This window comes from Phascolarctos cinereus, unplaced genomic scaffold, assembly GCF_003287225.1.
Source record: "Phascolarctos cinereus isolate Bilbo 61053 unplaced genomic scaffold, phaCin_HiC Scaffold_5;HRSCAF=322, whole genome shotgun sequence".
Taxonomy (NCBI): domain Eukaryota; kingdom Metazoa; phylum Chordata; class Mammalia; order Diprotodontia; family Phascolarctidae; genus Phascolarctos; species Phascolarctos cinereus.
The window spans coordinates 125,683,445-125,699,550 of record NW_027555958.1 but is presented as its reverse complement, the minus strand read 5'-3'; the positions used below and the strand labels follow the sequence as shown (position 1 = coordinate 125,699,550).

At 37.6% G+C, this 16,106-nt stretch overlaps 1 protein-coding gene across 5 annotated transcripts in view; it reads right to left on the bottom strand.

Annotated features, from left to right (window-relative positions):
• Window positions 1–16,106, bottom strand: part of EPB41L2 (erythrocyte membrane protein band 4.1 like 2) — a 266,227-nt gene that overhangs the window by 249,345 nt on the left and 776 nt on the right. For 2 of the 5 annotated variants that reach the window (XM_078155137.1, XM_078155138.1), the window contains exon 2: window positions 11,174–11,228. The exons of the other annotated variants lie outside the window; for them this stretch is intronic. The gene's annotated coding sequence lies outside the window, so the exon portion shown is untranslated. The remainder of the gene's footprint in view (window positions 1–11,173; window positions 11,229–16,106) is intronic. 5 annotated transcript variants of the gene reach the window in all.

Here is a 16,106-nt window from a genome sequence, read left to right as displayed (position 1 = left end):
AGTATTTTAAGATATTTGCTGATATTCAGCAAGATCCTAAATCCCAAAATAAAAGGGTGAGGATGAATAATGATACTACATATGGTAGCAAAGTAAATAGAATTTAGGAAATAAAATAAAAACAATCCCCATGTACTATCATACTACACAATTCTAATTTCTTCCAAGAAAAAGTAAAAAAAAAAAATTAAGCACACTCCTATAAAGTTCTATCATTTTCTTTCCTTTTAGAGTCATGACAAATTGACTACATCTTAACAGACAGGAAAAGACCTACTGCTAACATATAGGTTATCCCTGAGTTAACTGTCTGTGCTCAGTCAGACTAGCAACTCATCACAGCTAAGACCAAAATTTATAATGAGCAAGAGAAAGAGGTATAAGGAAAACAGAGGACATACAATTTTTAAAGATCTAATCTCAAATTATTAAAGCAAGCTATTGCCTATGAAACATGAGAAATGAACAACAGAAATGATACTGACACCTATTATAACAATTTCATCCAGAATTTAAAGCAATATAAATTAACTGCTACTACAAAAAGGCCAAAAAGTACTGGGGTTAACAAATATCTAATTAACTTGATAACAGGGGAAAATGGCTGCCAAAGACAACCTCAGGTAAAAATATAAACTTCTCTATCAAATCTTAGGAAAGAGGGTGATGGACTACTATAAGCAGTAGTATTTCATAAAACAAAAAGAAGTTTTGGGTGAAATCAGTCTAAAGAAAATTTGGCAAGATATACAACTAATAAAAGTCATCTCAATGACATTTATGAATAAAAAAGGCAAAAAAAGAGAAGAAAAATTGAAAAGATTTGCAAAAACCACTTCAACAATTCCACATAAGAACAGGAATTAAGGATACTTTCAAAGAATGTATGACAGGAATGGAAAATGGGCTAGTCACTTAGCAAGGGACACCAGGTTGTTCTGCTGGTACCTTTGCAATGTGAGGAAGCAGCTGAAAAAACCTCTAGTGTACTGTATAGATATCCTATGGTGAAGTTTCATAAAGACACGGATAAGTCAGGGTCGATGGACAGCCTTATAAAATGAAACACTGTAATGAGATTCTTTTGGACAATGTCAAAGAGTGCAGGTGAGAAAAGTAAATATGCATTTTCCAGCCAGACACAAAGAATATTATGTTTATCTGATATTTATTACTGGAAACCTGCTTTAGAGTAATTATATTCCTTACAGATTTAAGACATAAGGGAAAAAAGTACCTGCATTTCAAAACTTCATCACCATATCACTATATGCCACTATTCTAGGTTCCAAAAACTGAATTCTTAGTAAAAACAATTTGTACTTAACGAGACTTTACCAGCCTACCAGTTCATACATGCCAGTTAATCCCCTCCCTAATGCTACCATTTTATAGCTAACTACCACCCAGTGTCTTGAAGTATGACATAAGGGAAAGAACACTGGATGCACCACTTGAAAACTGGGGTTGAACTCTTGGTCTATGTTTTGCGACCTCAGGCAAGTCTCTCTTAAATTTTCCCATTTGGAAAATGAAGAAACCAGACTAGGGGACCTCTAAGGTCTCTTCCAGTTATAAATCCTATTAGTCCCCATCTATTTAACACACCTACCCAACACATCCAATGAACCAATGGACTTGAAAAGCTATGTTCAGTAATACTATGAAATGACGTTTTTAGCTTTTCCACTTAGCCCATGATTAAATGAGTTATGTTTAACAAGCTAAAGAATATCAAGAAAACATTTTATCCACAAAAAAAAGGTCTCAAGTCACAGAATATGAGTTGTGATCACAGTCCAAACCTTCCAGATAAGGAAATGTCAGACAGCTAGTTAGTGACAAAAGGAGGGGAACCCAGATCTCCTGATTCCCAGGCCAAGGACTTTTTCCACTAACCAGGTAGCTGGGGAATGGCTATAAAGTGAAGAATGCTATGCTAGGCAAAGACAAAGCTACAATCCACAGTACTTGCCCTCAAGGAGTTTATAATCTGAGAAACAGATGAATAACAATACCAGACTCCATATGCTAAATATCAAGAGCACAGACCACAAAAGGCAAAGAAGATCCAGAAAAAAAGACATCCAAAGTTAAAGGAACCTTTTACAGGAAAAGAATTGTTTTTAATATGCTAAGCAACTACCATGTGCCACCTGCTACTAAGTGGTATACAAAGAAAGGTTTAAAAAAAAAAACAGTTCCTGCACTCTGTCAAGTGCCCAATTTGTTCTTCATTGATACTAACAAACCTTGTTCTAGGAGAACCTCAGTGACAATAACAAATATTAGCATTTATATAGGACCTTAAGGTTTGCAAAAGGTTTTCCTCTCTTCTCATCTGAACTTCACAATAAACCTGATGAGTAAGTATTATACTGTCATACCCTGTTTCACAGATAGAACACCTGTGACTTATCTACGGTCGCTCACTGACCAATTTAATTCAGTACCTATATCTATCACACAGACCACACTGCTTCCTCTATTGATAAGAAGTCAAGTTGCAGAGGTAATTAAGGATCAAACTGTGGTGGGCAGAGAACCACCAAAAGTTTTGAGCCTGGGATCAAGCATGCTAATCAATAACAGGAAAATCAATCTGCTCGAAGTATAAGGAATGGATTTAGGAGAGAAGAGAGAATGGCAAGAGAACTGTCAAGGAGGAGGCTAGTCTTCAGGATATCATCTAGGCATAATAGGGTGATGCTCTGAACAACCCTCGAGGGAACAGAAAATGTCAGCTAGGTGAGGCACCAAAGAGCAATCAGCAGGAATATGAGGTCATGCATGGGGAGACATTCGGGTGAGACACCCAGCTGGAGATGGATGCCTGACAGAAAACCAGGAGATGGGTCAGAGCTAGAAACCTAGATCTGGAACTCATCCATTTGAGGAAGGTGTTATTTGGCAGTCAACAGAGTAAAAAGAGCTCTCTGGAGGAGAGGAGGGTGCCAAAAGAAGAGAAAGATGAAGGTTCTAGAGACTAAGTCTTGAGATAAACCCACATTTATGGGTTAGAAGAAGAAGGAAATCATGGAAGGAAAAGTAGAAACAGCTGGAGAAGGAGGAAGAAAAGGGTTCTGAAAGCCAAGAGAAGGGAAAGCTTCAAGGTAGGGAGTGGGCACACAGAAACAATGAAAAGATGTCACAAGAGGATGAAAGTTAACAAAGTCTACTAGAGATCCACTGGTGAGGAAGGTCAATGGAGGCAAATGTTTTCCATGGAGTAGTGAGGACAAAATCCATATTATAAAAGGTTAAACTGAGCAGGCAAAGAATAGGAAACAAGGAATATAAATGACTTTTTTTTCCCCAAAATGTTGGTGGAACATTAATTATCATCTTAGATTTATACATACAGCACTTAACAATTTTAAAAGCATTTTCATATATCAGCTCATTTAACTATTACAGCAGCCCTGCTGAGGTTCAGGGGTTTAGGGGTTCTGGGACTCCAAAATCACAACATACAGGTCCTGCCCCAATAAGTTCGACCCAAGCCTTCTTTCAGCAAAGACAAGATGTATTAGAACATCCATCATATTGGGCAGATTTTTTAAGAATCTAAGCATTTGTATCGCTAATGCAGGTGGGTCAGAATCTCAACAGTGGCTAGATTCTAACAATCTGAGCATCTTAATGGAGACAAGATGGACTTTATATACAGAAAGTCTGTGGGAGGGATCTAGGAGTGGCCAAGTAGTTTGGGGTGACTGGAAGAGAGGTCTAAGGAAGATCTGGATGGGAGTGGCCAGTAAGCTGGGGTGAACAGAACAACCTGGGACCTGGACCCTTTGGCCAAGGGAGAATGGAATCTATATAGGATTAAGGGTGGGAAGTGGCCGGGGGCCATCTGGAGGTAACAGAAAATGGAGGGCTAGGTAACAGAATTGGAAGATGGGACATAGGTAACAATGAAAGGCCAGTTGATAGGATTGTAGCTTCAGGCTAACACCAGAGATTTGGCCACAAGGGCAAGTCCAGGGTCTTTCCTTTTTGGGGTCCAGATCCCAACCTCATCAATCTCACCGGCTAAAAGGCATTCAAATACTTAACAAAACATGGCGTTCGAGTTACGTCTATAGTAACTAGTATTCTGTAATATCTATTATTTTAGTAAATATAAAATATTTCAAACTTCGAGGATCAGATTAGAGATTTAAGGAAGGAAGGAATTTTTAGGAGACCTCTAGTCCAATCCTCTATTTTTACAGATGTAGAAACTGAAACCCAGAGTAGGTAAGAATACTCCCTCCTGGTAAGAAATGAGCAAATATGGCAGTTTAAAATAATGCCTTACAATCTTGGCCCCACAGGAGAGATGAGGAAGAACCTTGCGACCATATGGGAAAACTATGGGAGCAAAATGCTAAATATGCTGTCTGCCTATGGTATTTGCATATCGGCTTTTCTTTGTTTCAAGGGAGGATGGGGGGGAGCAGTTGGACTATAATACATTAGGAAATCATTGGTATAAAAATTTTAAAACATTAAACATTTAAAACATAAAATATTTTAAAATAAAAGCTTTAAAATTTAACAAATAAAGAGCTTAAGCACACCAGCTTAACCTTTCAGTTTCCATGTTGTTATATGTTAGCTGTGTGACTCTGGGCAAGTCATTTAACCCCGTTTGCCTCAGTTTCCTCATTTGTAAAGTGAGCTGGAGAAGGAAATGAAAAACCACTCCAGTATCTATGCCAAGAAAACCCCAAAAAGGGGTCACAAAGAGTCAGGCACGAGCAAAACTACTAAACATAACAAGTAACAGACAACAGATAGGAGAGACTCCTACGCTAGGTGCCCGCTCAGCAGGCTTTCAAATTAAGAATGTATGAAACATGAGATCTAAAAATGAGTTAACTTCAATTAAAAGTGGCCAGAAACTTGAGCTACCTCTGCACTACACATGGAGTTTTACAAATCAACCTCTTCACTGCAGACTTCAATACACCTAAGAATATCTTCCATACCTTTATTTTTCTAGTTGGAAATTAAAAAGGAGAAAATAAAGGAAAGCTATCAAATTTACCATCTTTGAATAATTTAAAGCAAATAAACTTGGTCTTAAAAAATTAAGATATAGAGTACTGGTATGGTTATGGATGGTACAAAAATACTTCCATTCACAAATTTGTGGACAGTACTCAGGATGTCTGTGTCTACAAACACACCAACTCCACCAGAGCTGTCTAAAAAACCAATATAACCAGCACTTCCTATGGCAACTTTTCTCCACGCTTTCATTTCTTCCACTATATTGTTAGTAAGAAGGTTTTTTTTTTAATCAGAGGGGGTTTTTTGGAGAAGATTTATACTGAATGCACATTATAAGATTCTAGAACAGTTAGAAAAGGTGGATCAGGGTACAAAGGGGCACACTTTACAAACATGACTCTTATTTGGTCCTCACAATCACCCTAGGAAGTAGGCGCCATTATTATCCCCATTTGACAGTTGAGGAAACTGAAGCAAACAGAAGCTAAGTGACTTGACCAGAGTCACACAGCTAGTTAAGTTTCTCAGGTGTGATTCAAACTCAAGTCTTCTTGACTCCAAGCTTGACACTCTATTATGCCTCACTAGCATCTAGACTGCTGTAGGGCAGAATGCTCTATACTGCCACTAGGCTAGTCACTAGGTGATACATCTATCAATGAATAAACAATTATTAAAAACCTACTGTGTGCCAGGCACTTTACTACACACTTGAAAATCTTTCATTTATAAGCGATAAACTTTCTCCCTTAGAGTCAGTCAATAAATACTTACCAAGCACTTACTAGGTACCAGGCACCACAGTGCCTGTATTGTCTTCTTTCACTGAACTTTGGAAGTTAACAATTTTGCAGATAAGGCAAATTATAAGACAACACTAAGCTGACGCAAATTTTGTACATAATCATTCAGTTCCACTCTGAAGTCTAAAAAGTAAGGGTTTGCGTATGTGTGTATGTTGTCTAAGACTGCACAAATATCATCGACACAATGAATGAAGACTGCCATTTTACTTCATAGCTTGGGAGCCCTTCGCCATGCCCACCTTCTGAACTAAAGATGTACTAGCAGCTAAGGGCAATGAGAGCTTGATGTCACTGCAGCTCCCCAAAGCTCAGCAAGCGTCTTCTTTTTTCTTCTCAGAAAAACAAATACTGGGGACACCATTAACGCCCAACTAAGTGTAAACTGTAAGAGAAAGAGGGCTGTTGGACCTAGAGGTGGAAGCCATAGCCTCACTTCCATCCCCAACTTGGCTCTGTGACCTTGAGGCAAGATACAGTTTTTCACTCTATTTGTTGGAAAGTACAAAAAAAAAAAAATCAAGAACAGACCTTTCTACACTGCAGGCAACTACAAATACAGCAGAAGTTTTCCACTGCTGGAATGCCTGAGAAACAGAAAGCCATTTTCATTCACTACCCTTTTATGCTTGTTAAACCAAAGGGGGAGAAATACCAAAAAATTTAAACCTAGACTCAGATACTTACTAGCTACATGCTCCTTGGAAAGTCCCTTAACCTCTGTGCCTCAATTTCCTTATCTATAAAAGAGGGATAATAACAGCACCTACACCTCACAAGTTCATTAGCGAAGATGAAATGAGATATCTGTATTTTACAAACCTTAAAGCATTATGTACACTTAGTTATCATTCTACAGTTGCCATTATTATAGCATGAAGATGGCCTCTGGGTTCTTAGAGGTTATACTAATGGAAGTATAAGCTCTACAAGGTTCTGACAAGCTAGAAAGGCCCTACAAAGAGGGGTGTGTGTGTGTGTCTCTCTCTCTTAGAGGCCTACTCTAGCTAGGTTTATCTGCTTCATCACCAGAAGACTGGCATGTTGCAGTTTGGGGGGGGGGGATGGCAGAAATAGGGGTACAACAGTAACTCATTTACATGACTAATTTAACTAAAGTGTGAAGGGCATACAATCTAGATTAGTAGAGATACTACTGGTAGAATCAAGATCTTTTGAAATGAGTGGGGGAGTAGTAATTCTATATCCAACAATATAGTAACATTTATCCTGAACACTAAGACATATGCATCAAAGATTTAGAAGACACAGAAAAGACCTAACAACAGCTATCCAAAGAGCAGAAAGCATACATGTCTTTTGGCAGACTCATGGAACAATTTTAGTTAATATCACACTCTTAAGAGATAAAGGTCTGGAGTGCAGTGCTCATGTGTCCAACCCTCTTTATGGATGTGATCATTAAAAATAAATATTACCCCCATTTCCCCACCATTATCTGACCTAGTTCTAAACATGCTAACTATAACAGAGAAGCAAAAGAACAAAATGAAGATATAGACATTAGTAGAGGAGACTAAATTATTTCTATTTATAGATGACAGGATGTCGTACTAAGAAAACTCCAGAGAAATCAGTGAAAACGCTATTTGAGATGATTAAGATCCTTAGTAAGGTAGCAGACTACAAAATAAATCCACAAAAATCATCAGCACTGCTATACAGTACTTTAAAAAAAAACCTTAGGAAGAAATGATGAAAAGAAATTCATTAAAAGTAATGATAAAAGGCAAAAAAGACAAAAACAAAAACCTGGGATGTTAACCTATTGAGACACATACATAAGAACTATACAAAACATTTAACAGAAACAAAGGGAGTGTGGCAGCTAGGTGGCTCAGTGGATAGAGCACTGGCCCTGAAGTCAGGAGGACCTCAGTTCAAATTTGACCTCAGACCAAATACTTGACACTTACTAGCTGTGTGACCCTGGGCAAGTCACTTAATGCCAATTGCCTAAAAGAAAAAAAGAAAAAAAAAAGAAACAAAGGGAGACAAACAAGTGAAAGGATATTCACTGTTCATGGCTGGGCCATGTAAAGAAAATAAAAATGACGTCCTCATAATTTACATATTTAGACAAATTAAGGAGGAGATATTTTATAGAATTAAAAAAAAACAAAATTCATTTATAAGAAAAGGTCTAGAATCTTAAAAGATAAATAAAAAGTACCAATGAAGGGACATTAAGACAACCAGTCCTGAAACTATATCATGAAGCAGTACTCTTCAAAATGATTTAGCACTGGTTAAAACAAAGAAAAGCAGATCAATGAAACAGGAGAGATAAGCAAAAGACAGAAACATTGAGAACTGTACCAATGTGTTTGACAAACCCAAGAAATAAATTAAAAGGGGAAGGATATCCTTTACGACAAGAATTTCCATGAAAATTTAAGTTTGGCAGAAATTAAGCTTAGAGTAACATTTTATACCACATACTAGAAAGCTCAAAATGGATACACAAAATGAATACAAAAAGTCACATTTTTAAAAAATTAAGAAAACAGGGGGAAGTACTCTTCATAACAAAGTCTAAGGGAACGTTTCTTATCCAAACAAGTTAGGGGAAATTGCAAAAGACAAAACAGACAATTTTTTATTACATAAAAGTTTTTTAAAAAGCTTTTGCATGTATAAAGTCAATGAAGACAAAAGAAACTGCTGAATAGAAAAATATTTGTATCAAGTACCAATGACTACAATCTGCCATCTGAGATGTATATATGTGATGTCAATTCTCTAATAGGAGCCATTCTCCAAAAGGCAAGTGGTCAAAGGAAATGAAACACGATCAAAATAATAATTGCAAATTATGAACAACCATATGGAAAATGGCTCCAAATTAGAGGTGGAGTGGCATTGTAGCACTTTTCCCCTAAATAATGGTATCTAAAAATATTTTAATCTGATAAAAGATGAAACTGTTTAGAATGTTGAGAAGATGAATAGCAAAGCAGCTATCATAAAATTTAAAAATCCCTGTAAGCAAGGAAGGCAAAAGTATTATTATGAGAGCAAACTAAAACATCTCATTCAGTATGATCTAGTCCCGAAACTAATGAATCCAAGAGACCACACTAGTATACATGTTCTAGCAATAAATTCAGATTGGAATAAGGATTGGAATAAGGGATCATGCAGTTTATTAGCTGAGAGAAAGCACAACAAAGAAACTTGGGCTTTTCAATTTACTTTTTTGTAACAGATGCATAAAAGTCTTCAAAAATACACAAAAGCCTAGAAATGATCACTGACATGATGCAATGGAAGAGTACATTTATTATGGCAAGTTACCACTCAATTTCCTCTGAGTTTTCCATTTCAGATACTTCAGTTTCTTCATTTGTAAAATAAGGGGATTGGACTTAACCTATAAGGTCCCTTCCAATCTATATTTGGCAGTATACCTCAAATACCAAGGGTAAAAAGAGCCCTAACTAGTGAGTTTTTCAAGACCCTCAACTAACTTTTCCTATACCCAAGCAGAGATAAGGCTGTTCTCAAAGAGGTCACATTTTAAAACAATATTCAAAAAGCTAGAAATATCAGTAAAAACTTTTTCCCTTTTAATTTTTATTCACTATGCCTTATATCAGTGACAAAAGCAACAAGTTATAAGATAAGTACAATTTTGCACATCAAATCATTTATTCTCATCCATAGTATAACAAGGATATCTGTGTGTGTATGTGTATGTGTAAAAGTAATACTAAAGTCTTCTTTTAGACCAGGGCTTCTTAAACTTTTTCCACTTGTGACCCCTTTCACCTGAGAAATTTTTACACAAACCCTGGTATATAGGTATACAGAAACCTCTTACTGTTGCCAAATTTTTCACGACCCCCACATTCAGTTACCTGACCCATATGGGGTCAGGACCCACAGTTTAAGATGAGCTGGACTGTTCTAGATATGCTTATCTGAACTGAAAACAAAAACTTCTGCCATATGCATGCTACTGGGTGGATGGCCAACAAAGGCTGTGGAAAAACTGAAAAGTACCATCAATAATGTTATATAAATTAAAACTCTCTGTTACTCTATAAATAAACACACACACACACACACAAAACTGAAAATAAAGGCAACTTTTAACAAAGCACATTTATGCTATAAAACATTAATGCTACAAACACTACAAAGCACAGGCAAAGAAAGTATATTTTTAATACAAAGCATATTTTCTAATACCACAAGTGTCAATATCACGTGCAACTGGTCAACATTGGTTGGTTTTATTGAACTGTTTTTTTTCCCTTCTTTGTTACAAAGAATAACTGTATTTGGAAATGAAAATGATATAAAAAAATTGCCACACAACAATTCTACTTCTACATAGATAATTAAAATGTTCAAGAAAAGTTAGTTTTCCACAGTTTGACAAGGCAATTATTTTAAAACATATACGCACAATTGGATTTGTTCCTGAAGCCAGATAAATTAATTTCAATCAAAGTTATCAATCACCAGCAATACAGTTTCACCTAAGGACAAATTTAGAGTTCAGGATAACTGAAAACTTGGTAAGGTGGGTCAGCGACAAAAGAACAGCATTTAATAGCAATAAATATAATTAGAAAGGAAAATTAACTGCAAATACAATTAAGGTAGCTTAGTGAGAACAGAGGCCTTAAAATCAGGAAGTCAGGCCAACTGTAACTAACTATATGACCTTCAAGAGACAGGCCTCAGTTTTTTCATTCATAAAAAAATATCAGACTGATGACTTTTAAAGCTCTTATAGATCTGAAATTCTGAAACTTTGGAAAACAAGTTATCTCCATCTGGAAGATGACCAAAGGATATCAGTGAGATCTAAGACTAAATCTGGAGCAGCTAGGTGGTACAATAGATAGGCTGAGCCTGGAACCAGGAAGATTCATCTTCCCTAGTTCAAATACAGCCTCAGATGCTTACTAGCTCTGTGACCCTAGACAAGTCTCTTAACCCTGTTTACTTCCGTTTCCTCATCTGTAAAATGAGCTGGAGAAAGAAAGAGCAAACCACTCTAGTATCTCTGCCAAGAAAATCCCAAATGGGGTCACGAAGAGTCGGACATGACTGAAGATGACTGAATAATAATTAAGCATAGCAATATACAAGTCAAATTAATAATCACTTCAAGTGACACTTTTGGAAGTAAAACAAGAAGTAAAATCAAGACAACACATATGAGATGGGATGTCAGCAGAATGAAAATGTGGACACTTCTCTGTATATACAGAGTTAAAATTTAACCAATTCAAGACGCTTACATTACTGTAGCATTCAAGAGGCAGATGCATGGGTAGAGTTGGACCAGGGGTCGGGAAGACCTGAGTTTAAATCCTCCCTCAGATACTTACTAGTTTAGTGATCCTGAGCTAGTCACTTAATCTTTCACAAAATCAGTTTCTTCATCTGTAAAACAGGGATAATATTAGCACCAACATCCCAGGGTTATAGTAAGGATCAAATGAATTAACATAAGTATTTTGCAAACCTTAAAACATAAAACTGTAACACTAGCTATTATTAGTACATTCTATTACGAACAAGGCAATGAAATAAGAATTTTTTTTAATGGAATCCCATACCTAGCAGAGTTTATAATCTAAAAAGAGATTTATGACACAAATATAAATAACCAATGCAATAAAGGAAGAAAGAAAAGAAAGAAAGGAAGGAAGGGTAAAGGGCGGGTACGAGGAAGGGGGAGGGGGAGAGAGAAAGAAAAAGAAAGGAAGGAAGGAAGAAAGAAAAGAAAGAAAGAAAGAAAGAAAGAAAGAAAGAAAGAAAGAAAGAAAGAAAGAAAGAAAGAAAGAAAGAAAGAAAGAAAGAAAGAAAGAAAGAAAGAAAGAAAGGAAATTAGAAATTATGCGCAAAGGAAAGGAGAGCTAAACAAACTGTGAATCAAGATTAAAGGAATGTGAAATCACTTCCAAGGGGAAAAATCAGGACCAGGGCTGGTACCTGACTGAAAGGAAGAATTTCAAAAAGTAGAAGTAGTATGAAAGGTGGATAAGAAAATTTAAATAAATGTTAGTCTAGGCTTTCCTAGGTGAAGGAAAAGAACTAAAAACTACTCTATATGTCTGGATTACTAAAAATCTTATTGACTATCTCTGGGAAGCTGATTTTGACTAAGCCTTGGCATGGAATACCAACTTCACCTTGGATTTTGAGGGGCCTTTTGCTTACTCACAGTTTCCAGGATGGTATTTTTGGTTTAAATTTGACAGAGGGCAGTAAAAACAAGTCTTGTCTAATATTTGCTTACTATAGGAGCGGCATAAATATCTGAGGTTGGTTTGTTTGTTGTTATTGTTTTAATCTGTAAGGATAACCAGTGGCCATGCACTTCTAAATGTAAAAAACAAACAAGGTCACTGAAAATAAGTTTCCAAATGAAAGGGTGGAAGGCACATTTCCGTTGTTATCTCAAAATAAATAATAACATGGTTTTTAAGTAAAGCCAAATGCACCATCTACTCTGTAATAGATGACTACAAACTATCTATTTTCTCTCCTCTTAAAAAACTGGAAATCCACCCTCTCACAAAATTTCACACACGCTGTTTTTAAACCAGCTGCTTCACTTCTAGGGTAAAGAAAATCTGCTTGTGTTTTCCACTGTGGGGACAAGCCCAAGTCAAACAATTAAAAAATACACAGTTGTTGGTTGTATGAAAGACAAAAACCGACATTCCTTAAGCTTTGTAGACCAATTTTCATTCAACCCACTGAACAGAATGTCACAGATACACACTCCATAGCTTTCAAAGCCACAATAATAAGATAGCAGTGATTTAAAGGAGAACCTGGTGTTACCCATAACACAATATTACTAATTACAGAGCGATTTTACCAATAAATATTTTAGTGAGGGACTGCTTTGTCATCACTGCAATCAAGTATTTTTAGCTGAAAGCAAGTGGTTGGGCAGTACACGTAGACATGATTCTGGTTTTTAAAAATCTGTTTTTATATTCTGGTAACTGGGTAGTTCTCTGAACTCTTTTTTCTTGAGAGCTGGTAATTTGCAAACAGCAAACCACAAAAATGTGAAAATGCAGAAAACCAAGCCACCCTCATGTCCGGAAGCTGGGTCAAAACTACCCCAAAAACCTTGTCCTTATTTTACCATTAGTGGTTCCCTGGATAATAAATAGTGGGGACCCTACATAATCAGTCACACACCAGTAAAAGTAGTAAATGCTGACTGGTGTCAGGAGGGGAAGGGATAGCTGACTATTCTGGTTTTGCATCTGCTAGGTTATTACTTCCAGAGAGCCATTCAATATTCTTCTCCAACCCCAGATATAAAAGCAGTTAACTATTCATGAGGATGAAGTTCTATCGATAATGTCATTGAAGGTACCTGTATTTATATACACACATACACATATACATATATATATGTACATACATATACCTATATACACACACATCTATATATATACACATATAAATATATATATACACATACATATAGATACACCATTATATCTTTAAGCAGCAATAAATTTTAAACGAACTAGCTTTTACTTTGCTGAAATTCTCTCTTTAAAGGAGGCTATGCTCCCACTTTCTCATCTGGCACTTTTAATCTTTTAAAACGAGCCTCAAATCTAACAGACAACTCATAAGTTTTCTAAGCTGGTTACCCACCAGGACGTTTTCCATTGAAAGTCTTTGCACACAGTGCTCTAACCACCAAGACTAGAGGTGAAGATTAAAGGACTATTATGTCTAGGTCGTTCTTAAAAAGGGGATGTTTTAGAAAGGAAAGAAACTGTCTTCCCCATTACCCTAAATGAGCAGTCTCTTGTTCTCTGCAGTCCTTCTGCACACAAGACCACTACTGACTTCAGTGGGAAATCTGCCCAAGAAGTGACTGTGAGACTGGGTAGGATTAAATTAGTCCTAAATCCATGCCATTGTTCCAAGGTATTACAACATACACAGCTCTCCAATCGGCTCAAAAAGAGTGACTGAGAATAGATATCAGAGGTTTGGGGATGGGGTCTCAAGTTGGAATACTGGGGCAAAGCATGGACAGGTGACAGTCTAGCTGTTCAAGCTGGTGTCAAACTTAAGAGTCTCATGGATGTGCTTGCTTGGCCCTTATCACAATTCAAGATTGCATTGCAATTCAGCCCCACCAGTGGCCCAAACCTCAGTCTAGTTATTTTGCCCAGAGAAAAGGCTGAAAGGGGAAACGGAACAGGATCAAGCAGTATTAGTTTCTCTGGACAATGTTTGAAGTCTCAGAACTCTGATGTATAGAAATCGACTCAGTTTCCCCTCACGTGCCAAAATCATGAAGGACTGCTGCAGAACACAAATACTGTTTCTTGTCAATTCTTAGAATAAAATGGAGAATCAGAAAGCAAAATGGGAAGGAAGGACTTTGGAAAAAACAAAGGCCAAAAAAAACCCAAGAAAGGAAAATAAAAGAAAATGGAATTAGGTAAGCAAGAAAAAAAAGGTCAGAAGAGTGTAAGCAGCATGAGAGAGAGAGAGAGAGAGAGAGAGAGAGAGAGAGAAGAAGAAGAAGAAAGAAGAAGAAGAAGAAGAAGAAGAAGAAGAAGAAGAAGAAGAAAGAAGAGAGCACTTTGAACTTTCCACAATGCTTAAAGAAAAAAGGGGGGGAGGGGATTAGTTTGAGACTTCGGAGACAGCAGCCCAATCCACTCATTTCACACATAAGGTTTAATAACCGCCCAAGGTCACACAGCCCGTTTTACGATTAAAAAAAAAAAGGGACTAGAATTCAGGTTTCCCAATAAAGAGAAGCTGGTGCAATGGGAAAATCAACAGATGGGGGGGGGAAGGCCTATACACATATTCTTTTAGCTCACTCCCTTTTCCAATGGAAGTGCTGCTGAAAACTAGTAAAGGAAGCTATGATTTTAACTAATACAAATGATGAAATCATTAAAGTTCCTCGCTCATGATAGTCCCCAAAATAATGTTACCGCTTTGTGCAAGAGCTCTTCTAACTTAACCAAAAAAATCTGACCTCAAGAGGAGGTCAGGAGCCTTGGGAAGCATAATGATTTATGCCCCACCACAGTCAAACATCTCTGCTATTGGGAAGGCAAGGAGAGCTGGGGACTGCATTTTTTCTGGCATCCTGGGATTACTGGACTGAGAGTAACCCACAAGTGCTCAGACTGCAGTAAAACAGTACTGAGTACCTGAAAACTGAACAGCATAAATACAACAAATTTTATTAGAATTTAGGTTATTGAGAATAACGCAGAATTAGAGTCAGACAGGAAAGCACCTCATTAAGAAACTGAGTCCCAGAGAGACCATAATATGCCCACCGTTCTGTGACAGAACTAGGATTTGAACTCAGCTCTTCTCATCCCAAATTCAGCAAGCATTAATTGGCTCAACTTCGGAATTTCTAGTGGACTACCCTAAGTCCTGACTTTGCTATATCTTCCTTGCCTTTAACTTTAAAAAACTTGCTGCTAACCTTTTCACTACCCCCAAGGAAGTCTTTCTTTCTTCCTTGGATAGGAATGGTTGAAAAACAGAAAACTTTTTTTTTTAAATGTGTTCCTTTCTTCATCCACTCTCCCCCTGGCTTCTTCCACTCTCCATCCAAGGACTGTGGTGAGGTAAGAAACCCGGGGTATGCCTTAGGTGAGAGCAGGAGCAAGCCTGTAAACGACTTCTCTCCTGGAAGGTAGAATCTGTCCTCTGCTTAACAAGGTAGGTAGGGGCATGGGTGCAGGGTGGCAGCTGCTGTTGTTACTGCGGGCTCTGCAGCTTCTCTCCACATTTTCCCCAGCGACTTCCCTGGGCCCAAGCCTTAGGAGCCCCTCCCCTTTCTTTCTCTCACACACACACACACACACACAAACATATACTTATGTACATACACAAACATAAGAGCCCATCTCCTTGCACACCCACACATATACATACACAAGAGCACATACACGCGAAAGCCATCTTCTCCATGCACATAACAGGCACATATCCACACAAGAGCCCCCTCTCTTCTTGCACACACACCCCCCTCCTTGCACATACACATGCAAACACAAGAGCCTCTCCTTGCACACACGTACATGGCACACACATACATGAGCACACACTCCCTCACAGAAGGGGATTACACATCTAGAAGGATGTGCAAAGAGAGAAGGGGCTCTTGCGTGTGCAGCCTTCGCTGCCCGGGGAGATTTTTTTCTTTTGGGGGGGGGGAGAAGGGTTTCAAGAAAAGAGAGCCAGGCACAGACGCTATTCTTTGCCAAGGCTGAGGGCAAAGGAGGTAAG